The 13,771-nt window shown below is 44.0% G+C and overlaps 1 long non-coding RNA gene across 2 annotated transcripts in view; it reads right to left on the reverse strand.

The window, feature by feature from the left end:
* LOC141083580 (uncharacterized) overlaps nucleotides 1-13,548 on the reverse strand; it is a 171,505-nt gene extending 157,957 nt beyond the window's left edge. For both annotated transcript variants that reach the window (XR_012230759.1, XR_012230758.1), the window contains exon 1: nucleotides 13,333-13,548. This is a non-coding gene — a long non-coding RNA (uncharacterized lncRNA). The remainder of the gene's footprint in view (nucleotides 1-13,332) is intronic.
* Nucleotides 13,549-13,771: the final 223 nt, after the last annotated feature.

A 13,771-nucleotide genomic window follows, 5' to 3' on the forward strand; every position in this document is an offset into this window, starting at 1 on the left:
ACCAGGAAACAAGGAGAGAGTTAGGCTATGTGCACACGTGCAACTCCTTGCCGCAGGAAATACGCAAAAAATTTGCATGCTGATTGACAGGTTGCTCACACTCGTCAAACATAGTGTTTGACAAGTGTGACCAAATTTTTTACTATTGAGGCTGCCTATGCTGCATCAGTAGTAAAAGATCTAATGTTAAAAATAATAATAAAAAGAAAAAATCATTATATTCTCACCTTCCGGCGTCCCCCGCAGCGTTCCCGATCATCGCGATGCTCCCGGTCCCAGTGATGCCTTGCGCGACAATGACCTCTGATGACGTAGCATCACGCGAGACAGCTACGGCATCACAGGTCATTGTCGCGCAAGGCATCACTGGGAACGGGAGCATCACTGAAGCCTGGGGACGCCCGAAGGTGAGAATATCAACGATTTTCTATTTTAGGCTGTGTGCACACGATGCAGATTTGCAGCGTTTCCGCAGCGGATTTTACCGCGCAGAAACGTTGCATTTCTGAATTGTGATGTACAGTAGCCTTAAAATCAATGTAAAAAAAAAACGCTGTGCAGACGCTGCAGATTTTTCCGCGCGGTTTTCCCGCTGTACAAAATCCGCAGCATGTTACTTCTTTTGTGCGGTTTTCCATCTCCCCTGTCACCAAATCCGCAGGGGGAAAACCGCAGTAGAAAACCGCATGAAAACCGCATCAAAAATGGAAGAAATCCGCAGGAAAAATGCAGGTCATTTGACCTGCGGATTTCTTCCATTCTGCACGAAAAAATCCGCAGGGCTCAAAACTCCGTCTGCACTCAGCCTTAATTCTTTTTTTACCAGGGATATGGTACCCAGAGCCTGGAGGACAGTCTCCTCTCCTCCAGACCCTGGGTACCATCCGCACATTTTCCGCCAAAAGAATGAGCCTGCTGCGTATTTTTCCACGATGCGATTTAGCAACGGAAAAATATGCAGCATTAGCACAGCATGTGCGGAATGCCATTGAATACAATGGCTTGCTTATTTTATGCGTTTAGTTTTCGCTGTGAAAAAATGCGGCAAAAATGCATAAAATACGTGGGAATTTCAGACGTGTGCACACAGCCTAAAGAAACATTAGGCAGCCACTCCCTACCTGCTCACTGCCTCTTCCCCTCTCATAGCTCCTCCTGGTAACTGCCTGCACCCATGGCCCTGCTGTTATGTATCGGGGGTTACATGGGGGGACATAGGACATCCATTATACTTTGTACACTCCAGCTGACTTTCTGCCACAGCTGACAGGACACAGCGAGGCTAATGGCTGCCACCAATTGCAGGGGCCCGGGGTTGGCCGCAGCATCTGTAAACACGCCACCCACGGGGGCGGACCCTGCACCTCAGCATGGCGCAGACAGGGTGTCCAGCGGTGCCTAGATGAGTGCATGTGCTGCGTGGCCGCGGCTGCCACTGCTCTCTCCGTACCTCCTGCATGCACACTCTTTGGGGTGCCCGGCACAGAGCTGCCAACCTAATGGGCAGCTGTCTGCAGCCCTGGGAGCCCGAACGTGTCCGGAGCAATGCACCAGTGCAGCCCCTGCATCCTGCACTGGTGAGAGGTGTGCACCCTACCTGGGGGTGCACCGACCAGGGGTACTCACCGATATGGTTGTCTTCGATGTGCTCAATCAGCTCGGCCAGGGTGGTAAAGTGGAGTCCACAGCCTCAGAAGCGGCAGGCATTGGAGAAGAAGGAGGCAGCAGCAATGCTTGTCAATCAGTGGCGTAACTACAAAGTTATGGGCCCCGGTGCAAACTTTCAAATGGAGCCCCCCCATGCCAAAATACACGCACATCTCCGCTCCGTACACCTCGTACACACGCGGCTCCTCTCCGTACACCTCGTACACACGTGGCTCCTCTCCGTACACCTTGTACACGCACAGTACACCTCGTACAAACGTGGCTCCGCTCCGTACACCTCGTACACACGTGGCTCCACTCCGTACACCTCGTACACACACGGCTCCGTACACCTCGTACACACGCGGCTCCTCTCCGTACACCTCGTACACACGTGGCTCCTCTCCGTACACCTTGTACACGCACAGTACACCTCGTACAAACGTGGCTCCGCTCCGTACACCTCGTACACACGTGGCTCCACTCCGTACACCTCGTACACACGCGGCTCCCCTTTGTACACCTCGTACACACGCGGCTTCTCTCCATACACCTCGTGCACACGCGGCTCCACTCCGTACACCTCGTACACACGTGGCTCCTCTCCGTACACCTTGTACACACGTGGCTCCACTCCGTACACACGCAGCTCCTCTCCGTACACCTTGTACACATGCGGCTCTGCTCCGTACACCTCGTACACACGCGACTCTGCTCCGTACACCTCGTACACACGCGGCTCTGCTCCGTACACCACGTACACACGCGGCTTTTCTCCGTACACCTCATACACATGCGGCTCCACTCTGTACACCTCGTACACACGCGGCTCCTCTCCGTACACCTTGTACACACGGGGCTCCCCTCCGTACACCTCGTACACACGCGGCTCCCCTCCGTACACCTCGTACACACGCGGCTTCTCTCCGTACACCTTCTACATACACAGCTCCGCTCTGTACACCTCGTACACACACGGCTCCGCTCCGTACACCTCGTACACACGCGGCTTCTCTCCGTACACACGCGGCTTCTCTCCGTACACCTTGCACACACGCGGCTCCCCTCTGTACACCTCGTACACACGCGGCTTCTCTCCGTACACCTCGTACACACGTGGCTTCTCTCCGTACACCTTGTACACACACGGCTCCCCTCTGTACACCTCGTACACACGTGGCTTCTCTCCGTACACCTTGTACATACACAGCTCTGCTCCGTACACCTCGTACACACACGGCTCCGCTCCGTACACCTCGTACACACACGGCACTCCTACGTCCAAAATTGTACACACATAGCTCTGCTACATCCACCCTGTAGACCTCTCCTGACCTCCAGGGCTGTGGAGTCAGAGTCGTGGAGTCGGAGTTAGTTTTGGTTGGAGTTGGAGTCAGTAGAAATGTACCGACTCCGATTCCAGCTTTAAAAAAAAGTATTAATATTTCATAATTGAACTTTCATATGAATTTTATAAATGTTACTCAAATATATATGTTCTATCAAACTATGAACAACAGTGATAAGCAGTTCTGCTGGAGATAGAGACATTTCTTACTTCTTGTGTGTCACTGTTCTCCACTGCCCTTATCTAATCTTATACTTGGTTAACCTCATGCTGCCCCAACCCCCCTACTTACAATGTATGAAACTGAAAGTGAAAATGTGTTGCAAATTCTTAGTAGTAAAGCTCCTCCTCTAGACTAGATCATACTAGGTGTGCGTCTTCCAAGCATCTCACAGCTGCCTGCTACTCAGAAGAGGAAGACTGTAAGAAGTATTATCCTTTCAACAAACTTTGCATCAGTTAACTGTGAGTACATGAGGAATAATAACAGTATTACTGACCACTATATCAGTTGTACGACCTGGCAATAATTTTGTACAATTGTTTTTAGGAAAAACAATTGTCATTTGGATTGTGAATGCAGAATTAAAAACCTGAGAATGTCAAAGAAGCATCACATTAAATCAGCTGTATTTGAACATTTCACCATCACTCAAGATAGAAAACATTATGTCTGTCAGTGTATGACAAATGATCCAGACGAAAACAAATGCTGTGAAGCCAAGATGAGTGCATATTCAGGCAAAGATAAAAATGCTCCTACCAGAGCTTCTAATCTAAAGAGACATTTACAGCGCCTTCATCCAGAAGTACTGAAAGCAGTGGATGAGAAAGACTGCATCCAAACCAATGAACCAGTGCCCAGCTCTTCCAGCCAAACAAAGGAGCAGAGAACTTTGCAGCCATCAGTTGCAAGATATTTTGTCAGTGACAAAGTTACTGTGACAATGACAGTAGATACATTTAAAAAACAGATCATAGAGCTTGTTGTAAAGGATAGTGTGCCTATTTCATTATTTTCACGACCAGCTTTTATGTGTCTGAATGGGGAAATAGCCCGCAAGCTTGGTGTTTCTCTGGAGAGAGAGAGTATTAGAAAATTAGTAATCGAAGAAGCTTTTAAACAAGAGGAAGAACTTAAAAAAACTCTCAAGGGACGCTTTCTGTTTCTTAAAATGGATGCCTGCACACGTCACAGAGTGAACTATTTTGCCATCAATGTCCGATTTGTTTGTGACAAAAATGAAATAGTTACCAAGACATTGGCAGTAAAAGACACCAAAGCTCATCACACCAGTGAGTTTCTCCAGGTCTTGGTGGAAAAGGTTCTGCAAGACTATGAACTTAAAAAAGAGCAAGTTCTTTCTGTCGTAACTGACAATGCTTCAAATATGATAAGTACTATTAAGCTAATGAATGAGAGTAATGATGGTGACCAGCAGCTAGAAGAACATTCTGGGTCCACAGACACAGAAATGTTTGAAATAGAGGAACACAGTATTGTAACTGAGGAGCAAACTGAAGTTGCTTCAGATGAACAGCAACATGATAGTTTAGATGATCTTGTTGAAACTGTGTCAATATGTTCTTTCATTCATCACATGTGCTGTGTTGTGCATACGCTACAGCTGGCTATAAGAGACAGTCTGCAAGAAGGACATGCTGCTGCACTGATTCAAGGTGAGAAAATTGGCTACTGTTGCCAGAACCCCTAAAGTTGACTCCATTTTGAAGAGACGTGCTGGAAAAGGGGCAATTATTGATCAAGCCACATGATGGGGCAGTACTTACTTAATGATTCAGCGCTTGGTTGAACTGAAGACATGGCTAACCCTCAACTGACGCTAAATGAAAGTCAGTGGAATCAGGTGACTGAGCTGGAAAAATTGCTAGAGCACCCATTTACAGTGACTAAAAAATTACAAGCAGAGGACTTAACTCCAGGTATTTTCTTAAAGGAGTGGAAGAACCTGATGTTTCGCCTGTCCCAAAGAGGAGGGTTAATTGCAAGTGGCATTGCTACATCAATGAAACGGAGAGAGGAGCTACTATTACAAAATAACATTCTTTTGGCAGCTGTTTATGTAGACCCAATGCATCGGATTCTTCTAGATGATCAACAGCTAAGTAAAGGAAAAGAAGCTCTGTTTGAAATAGCAGTAAGGATGAAAGGGTTGCAGAACAGTCAGGAGGAACAAGAAGAATTTGGTCGTCCTGCCACATCTTCACCCTCATCATCAACTGATGAAGAATTTAATTTCGAAAAATATTTGGATCACAAGGACCGTGCAAAGCGTTCCCGCATAGAAGAAGAGTCATCCCCATCAAGGAACACAGCCAGTACATTTCAGCAGAATTTTTCATGTGCACTAAAAGAAATTGAGAAATTTGACCGTTCATCAAAAATAACAGTGCAACAAGCGATTCCTCTGTATCCTGACATTGTCAGAGATGTTGCCCGAGTGGTTACTGCTTTGCCACCAACACAAGTTAGTGTAGAGAGGTTGTTCTCTGCTCTCAAAATAATTAGATCAGATTTGAGGGCATCCATGAAGGAGGATCTGACAGAGGCAATACTTTTTCTGAGGACAAATTTATAGATTTCTTCTTATTAACTGCATAAAAGTGTTTATTGCATATTTACTTACAGTTTAGAAAAGTTTATAAAAGTTATTTGCTATATTCTAATTGTATTCTAATAAATGTAGTTTTTGCTCTAAGTGGTCTGATTACTTATATGATGGTGAGAAACTGAATAAGCACGATGTTTAACATTTTACAACAGTAAATTTGTTGTTATGAATTGGCCATTTATGAAGCAGTCGGAGTCGCAACTGTGGCTTACCGACTCCACAGCCCTGCTGACCTCACACAGAAACTTCCCTCATCCAGTACCATGATGACGATCAGCACAGCAGAGTTCTGCACACAACGAGGCCCCTGATCATGTGACCTCTGACTGCTCCCCTCCTGTGACCTCATCACAGGTCCTGTGCTTACAGAGGATAACAGCCTGCGCCCCTGCCTGTCATCATGGTGTGGTCATTGAGGCCCCGGTCTGGTGGGGCTGATAGTGGGGAGCTGGACAGAGATGGAGGGAGAGAGGAGGATGGCAGCCGATGCTGGAGGAGGGAGAGATGGAGAGAGCAAGAGGGGGAGGAGGCAGCATAGGTGGCGGGAGTGGAGGAGACGGCTGTATGGAGCAGCTGAGAGGAGGGGGCAGCCGGGACAGAGGAGGCACCCGGGCAACCTCCACAGCTGGACAGACAGCTCCGGGAGTCCAGACCAGTGGCGGATTATAATTGGACAATTGATCCTGGGCTGGTGGCCCCCCCACACCACTGGACCCTGGGCTACCGCCCAGATTGACCTCATTATAATCCGCTACTGGGTGTCAGGTCCAAGCATTCCTACAAGGACTGTGACCCTTAGACTAGAATTTCTTCTGCTGTGTTGCTATCAGTGTGTCAAGAGTGGGAGAAGAGGGTTGCATTGAAAATCCAACACAATGGGCAGCACTTTGAACACATTTTAAAAGTGGTCATGAACTTGTAAATAACTCATGAATGAATAAAGTTGCGTTAAAACCAAGCACAACATTGTTTTTCTTGTGAAATTCTCAATAAGTTTGATGTGTTATATGACCCTTTTCCCATTGGAAAAAATAAAGTTGGATCCAAAATGGCCGATTTCAAAATGGCCACCATGGTCACCACCCATCCTAAAAAGTTTCCCCCCTCCCATATACTAATGTGCCACAAACAGGAAGTTGATATCACCAACCATTGCCATTTTATTTAGCTGTATCCATATAAATGGCCCACCCTGTATGTATATACATATCAGTGACACATATATATGATATATATATAATATATATGCAATATATATATAGAATATATATATATATATATAGACACACATATAAATATATAATATGATATATAATTATATATCATATAATATATATAAAATTATATATAATATGGATTATATATATCTATCTAATATATAAAGCTCAAAGTGTGTATGTATGTATGTATGTATGTATGTGTGTGTGTGTGTGTATGTCCGGGATAGGCATCCGCACCGTCGCAGCTACAGCCACAAAATTTGGCACAGTCACACGTCTGGACCCCGAGAGCGTCCTAAGCTATGTTGTGAGGCGAATTTTAACCCCGCGCGATCCAATTCACCAAACAATTTTGCCCCTATCTACATACTGGGGAAAAAGTGTGTGCCCGTCAAGCCCCGCCCCTCATTATGATGTCATAATGCCCCTATCTACATAATGGGGAAACAGTGTGAGCGTATCAAGCCCCGCCCCTCATTATGATGTCACAATGGTTGCCATGGCGACGATGGTGTCATCAAGCCCCGCCGCTCATTATGATGTCATAATGGTTGACTATGGGATGGAGGATGTGTGATGGGTATATGGGCACTGGACTATGGGATGGAGGATATGTATGACGGGTATATGGGCACGGGACTATGGGATGGAGAATATGTATGACTGGTATATGGGCACGGGACTATGGGATGGAGGATGTGTGATGGGTATATGGGCACGGGACTATGGGATGGAGGATATGTATGACGGGTATATGGGCACGGGACTATGGGATGGCGGATATGAATGATGGGTATATGGGCACGGGACTATGGGATGGAGGATATGTATGATGGGTATATGGGCATGGGACTATGAGTTGAAGGATGTGTGATGGGTATATGGGCACTCGACTATGGGATGGCGAATATGTATGATGGGTATATGGGCATGGGACTATGGGATGGAGAATATGTATGATGGGTATATGGGCATGGGATGGAGAATATGTATGATGGGTATATGGGCATGGGACTATGGGATGGAGGATATGTATGATGGGTATATGGGCAAGGGCCTATGGGATGGTGGATATGTATGATGGGTATATGGGCACGGGATTATGGGATGGAGGATAATTATAATTTGTTATAACTAACCACAGTTAGTTACTAATCCCATGCAGCGCCGGGCTCTTCATAGTTGCAAGCCCCGCCGCTCGTTATGATGTAATAATGGTTGACTATGAGATGGAGGATGTGTGATGGGTATATGGGCACTGGACTATGGGATGGAGGATATGTATGATGGGTATATGGGCACGGGACTATGGGATGGAGGATGTGTGATGGGTATATGGGCACGGGACTATGTGTTGGAGGATATGTATGACGGGTATATGGGCATGGGACTATGGGATGGAGGATATGTATGATGGGTATATGGGCATGGGACTATGGGATGGAGGATGTGTGATGGGTATATGGGCACTCGACTATGGGATGGAGGATATGTACGATGGGTATATGGGCACGGGCCTATGGGATCGTGGATATGTATGATGGGTATATGGGCACGGGACTATGGGATGGAGGATAATAATAATTTGTTATAATTAACCACAGTTAGTTACTATGCCTGGGCAGCGCCGGGCTCTTCAGCTAGTATTCTCTCTCTCTCTCTATATATACAGTATATATATACTACAGTATATACATATATACACATGTCAACATGTCAGTGACAAATACAATTAGTATAGTGTTGGTGCAAAATTATGGACATGTATTTAATTAATAAATGATTATTTCAAGGAACAAAATGGCGTGGGGTCCCCCTATAATTTATAGTAAGAAACACTATACTAATTGTATTTGTCGCTGACATGTATGTATGTGTATATATATATATATATATATATATATATATATATAATATGCATATATTATATATATATTATATGTGTGTGTATATATATATATATATATATATACATACACTAGACTGAGCAGACACATGGATGTTAGTGACCCTCCTATCATTTCTACCTGTTGTTTATTCCATTGGCACAACTGCGGGAGAAATTGAATCACAATCAGTGTTGATTTCTCAGAAGTGTGACTGATTTGGAGTTATATTTTGTTGTTTAAGTGTTCTCTTTATTTTTTGAGCAGTAAATATATATATATATTAATATTGCACAGAAAGATAGTAGAAAAGCCAGTAATTCATTTGTCGGCTTCTGTAAATTCTGTAAAATGAATGCAGGAGCCGACAGGATAGGAGACATGGTTTACATACAGTAAACCATTGCAGAACAGTTAGATTTATATATGTCAGTGTTAGTACAGTAGTATATATGTATAAAATTTGGGAGCTGTAGGTATTTAATAAAAGAATATTCCCGGTAAAACTGGTGTGGGCTCCCGTGCAATTTTCTGCGCCAGAGAGCCAGTGACGGAGGGCAGATATTAATAGCCTAGAAAGGGACCATGATTATTGCTCCCCCCGGCTAAAAACATCTGCCCCCCAGCCACCCCAGAAAAGGCGAATCTGTAAGATGCGCCAATTCCGGCACTTAGCCTCTCTCTTCCCACTGCCATGTAGTGGTGGCATATGGAGTAATAAATTTGTATTGTAAGGTGACATTCAGCCTGGCCTATTAATGGAGAGGTGTTAATAAGGCACCCATCCATTACTAATCCTGAAGTTTGCAAAGTGTTAAATAAACACACACATGCAGAATAAAGTTTTTTAATGAAATAAAAGACCACACAATTTTCCCATCTTTATTCTTCTGTTAATCCAAATGAAGCCCACGAGCTCCTGTAAAAAAATAATAATAAAAACACCCCTCAGGTAATATACAGTATGTTATATGACTTATTTGGAATGTCTTTACCTGCCATTGGTCAATGCAATTTAGCATCATCTTATTGACCTTATTGTCTAGTTGCACTATTGGGGCATATATTGCTGTCTTTTGTTTCATCATATCTTTGGCACTTTTTAGCACTGCAATTAATGTGGCTGTGCATTTATTGCTATTTTTTGCACTTTTAGCACTTTACTGTCTAGTGATTATTATTTTATCAATTAAATTTTTTCCACAAAAAATATCTTTTAACTCCAATTTTTTTATTTTCAAAAGGGTAATAGGAAAAATTGGACCCCAAAACTTGTTGTGCAACTTCTCCTGAGTGCGGTGACACTCCATATATGGGGGATAACCACTGTTTATGCACAAGGCAGGGCTCATAAGGAAAGGAGCGCCATTTAATTTTTTTGAATTGCAAAATTTGCTGAAATTATTAGAGGACGTCATGTCACGTTTGGAAAGTCACTAATGTGCCTAAACAGTGGAAAACCTCCATAAGTAACCCCATTTTGGAAATTAGACCACTCAAGGAACTTATGTGTGGTGAGCACTTTGAACCCTCAAGTGCTTCATAGAAGTTTATAATTTAGAGCGGTGAAAATAAAAATTCACATTTTTTCCACAAAAAGGATCTATTAATGCCACATTTTTTATTTTCATAAGGGTAACAGGTGAAATTGGACCACAAAATTCACTGTGCAATTTCTCTTGAATACACTGATACCCTATATGTGGCGGAAAACCACTGGTTGGGCACACGGCAGGGCTCAGAAGGGAAGGAGCGCCATATGACCTTTTCAATGCAAAATTTGCTGAAATCATTAGCGGACACCATGTCATTTGTGGGGAGCCCCTAATGTGCCTAAACAGTGGAAACCCCTCCACAAGTAAACTCATTTTGTAAACTAGACCCCTCAAGGAGCTTATGTAGATGTGCTTCACAGAAGTATATAATGTAGAGCCGTGAAAATAAAAAAAATCACATTTTTTTCCACAAAAATTATCTTTTAACCCCCAATTTTTTATTTTCACAAGGGTAACAGGAAAAATTGGGCAATCAAATTTGTTGTGCATTTTCTCCTGAATATACTGATATGTGGCGGAAAACCACTGTGTGGGCGCAGTGTCGGACTGGGGTGCCAAGGGCCCACGAGTAAAATTGACTTTCGGTGTCCACTTTTCACCTGCATGCAAATATTACATGACCCTGGTTCACAAATTTACATATATTGCTTATAGTAATAAACTGCGTAGTTTGGTTAGTGAATGATGATGCTGCTTTTTTCTGTACAGAGCGAATCTAATGAATTATGAATACCCATACAGTAAGGTTGGGGGCCCAGATCTGCATAGGGGCCCACAGGGGGATTCCCCTGCTCCCCTATGGGCCAGTCCGAGCCTGTTTGGGCGCATGGCAGAGCTCAGAAGGGAAGAAGCGTCATATGACTTTTTGAACGCAAAACTTGCTGGAATCATTAGCAGACGACATGTCACGTATGGTGAACCCCTGATTTGCCTAAACAGTGGAAATTCCCCACAAGTGACCCTATTTTGGAAACTAGACCCCTCAAGTAACATATATTGATGTGTGATGAGCACTTTGAATCCACAAGTGCTTCACAGAAGTTTATAACTTAATTAATTTGTTTATTTTCACAAGAATAACAAAAGAAATTGGACCTCAAAAGTTGCTAGGAAATTTTTTTTGAGTATTCTGATATGCCCTATATGGGAGAAAACAGCTGTTTAGGCGTCGGTCAGGGCTCGGAAGGGAAGGAGTGACATTTTGGAATGCAGACTTTGATAGAAGTGTCTACGGGTGTCATGACGCGTTTCCAAAGCCCCTGATGTGCCTAGGCAGTGGAAATCCCCCACAAGTGACCCCATTTTGGAGACTAGACCCCCAAGGAATTAATATAAATACTTGGTGAACACCTTGAACCCCCAGGTGCGTCACAGAAAATTAGAACATTGAGTTGTGAAAATAAAAAAAATCATATTTTTTCAACAAAAATGTTATTTTAGACCCAATTTTTTTCTTCTTTTCACAAGGGTAACAGGAGAAAATGGACCCCAAAATCTGTTGTTCAATTTCTCCTGAGTACGTTGATGCCCCCTATGTGGGAGAAAACTACTGTTCTGGCGCATGTCAGGGCTCGGAAGGGAAGAAGTGACGTTTTGGAATGCAGACTGTGATGGAATGATCTGCGGGTGTCATGTCGCTTCTGCAGAGCCCATGATGAGCCTAAACAGTAGAAACCCCCCCACAAGTGACCCTATATTGGAATTGATCTAGTGTTTTCCTGGTATGTGAATTTTATAATGAGGTGACATATGCATAAATTGTGTAGAGTGCATCAGATTGGCAGTTTGGCATACATGAGTTGTGTAGTATATGTCAGGTTGCCATATGTGAGTCGTGTAGTGTACATCAGGTTGGCATATGTGACTCGTGTAGTGTACATCAGGTTGGCATATGTGAGTCGTGTAGTGTACTGTACATGAAGTTGGCATATGTAAGTACTGTAAGTCAGAAATTAATCTAGGAGTCCATGGATGTGTGGTACAGTCTAAAACTTCCTTTTATACACAGGCCAGGTTTGTTGGGACAGGTGTCGCCTTGTGTATCCTCCTTTTGCAACAGACTCAGCACCTTTTTTACAACCTTCCTTTCTTTGCAATTTGAGGAACATCACCAACGAAATGTTAGCTTGGTGCAGTACGAGCAACTTCAGTTCCGGAAGTTCTGGTGCCCCATCAAGCTATCGTGCCTGTGTGTTTCTGCGTGTTTCTGCGTCTCAAGATTCCCAGCCCCGCAGCCCTGCAGTGTGAATACTTAATAACACACTGCGGGGCGGGATCTGGGGACTCAGAAACACGCAGGTGTGATAGCCTGATTTCAGCTCCCGGATAGCGCGCACTGCGCATGCCTGAGAACTGTTGTCACAGCGCAGGCGCCTGACATGTAACAGCGGCAAATACAAAAGAAGGAGGCAGTGCAGGGACGCTGTAGGGGGGGGGTTGATGGCCAGCCGGGAGGCGGCGACACTCCATACCTCTGTGACAGGATGCAGGTATGAGGAAGGATTTCTAAAAGTCTATATTTTGGCGTTAATGGGGGTCAGAAACACAAGAGCCACCTTCACAGAATGCAGCCTTAGTGCTGCTGAAGGTGGCTCTTTTAGTGAAAATCGCCCTGGGGGGTGCAAGTTCCCTTTAACTGAATTCAGTAAACAAAACTGCAGTAGATGACGATTACTATGGTATATTTTTACTGTTCCTAATCTAAATTATATTCTTTAAAAAAGAAAAAAAAAAACAACAACCAGAGGTGTGTGATCAGCGCTGCTGGACGGATGCATGGATGATTTTTTTTTCCTGTGCTGACGCCAACTAAATTCAGTAAAAAATACTGTAGTAGACTATTACTTCGGTATATTTTTATCCTTTACTAAATCTAACTCAATTCAGAAAAATATACTGTAGTTGACGTAAATGATTACTACAGTATATTTTTACTGTCCTTAAACTAGTCCTAGCAACTAATCTTAATGATTTTTTTAAAGTTGTTTTTTCACAAAAAAAAGACCAACAACTGTAGACCAGTCAGAGATGTTCTTCACTTACCAGCGCTCGTCAGCTGTAGGCCACACGCACAAACATGGTGCAAAAAGAGATGTAAAAAAGACAGGAAAAAAAAAAGTTCTTGCCAAAAGTGAGTGCTAATCAGTGGTATACATCTGATCAGCGGCTGTAGGACGCCCACACAGAGTGGTGCAAATGAAAGGTGTGTGGGGGGAACGGGAAAAAAAAAGTTGTGGAAAACATTGAGCATGAGTGCGGATCAGTGATTTGCATCACTAATCAATGCACGTCAGCTGGAGGATACACGCACGGAGGTGGTGCAAAGGGGGGCGGAATATGCAGGGACAAAAAAAAAAGAGTCCTGGAAAACGGCAGGCAAGGACGTTGATCAGTGATGTGCATCACTAATCAGAGCTCGGCAACTGCAGGATTCATGAGAAAAAAAACTGCCCAAAATAGAGCGATCAAGAACTGATCAGCA

The sequence above is a fragment of the Dendrobates tinctorius genome, unplaced genomic scaffold (assembly GCF_039654945.1).
Source record: "Dendrobates tinctorius isolate UK_male_01 unplaced genomic scaffold, ASM3965494v1 ptg000005l, whole genome shotgun sequence".
In the NCBI taxonomy this organism is placed as follows: Eukaryota; Metazoa; Chordata; class Amphibia; order Anura; family Dendrobatidae; genus Dendrobates; species Dendrobates tinctorius.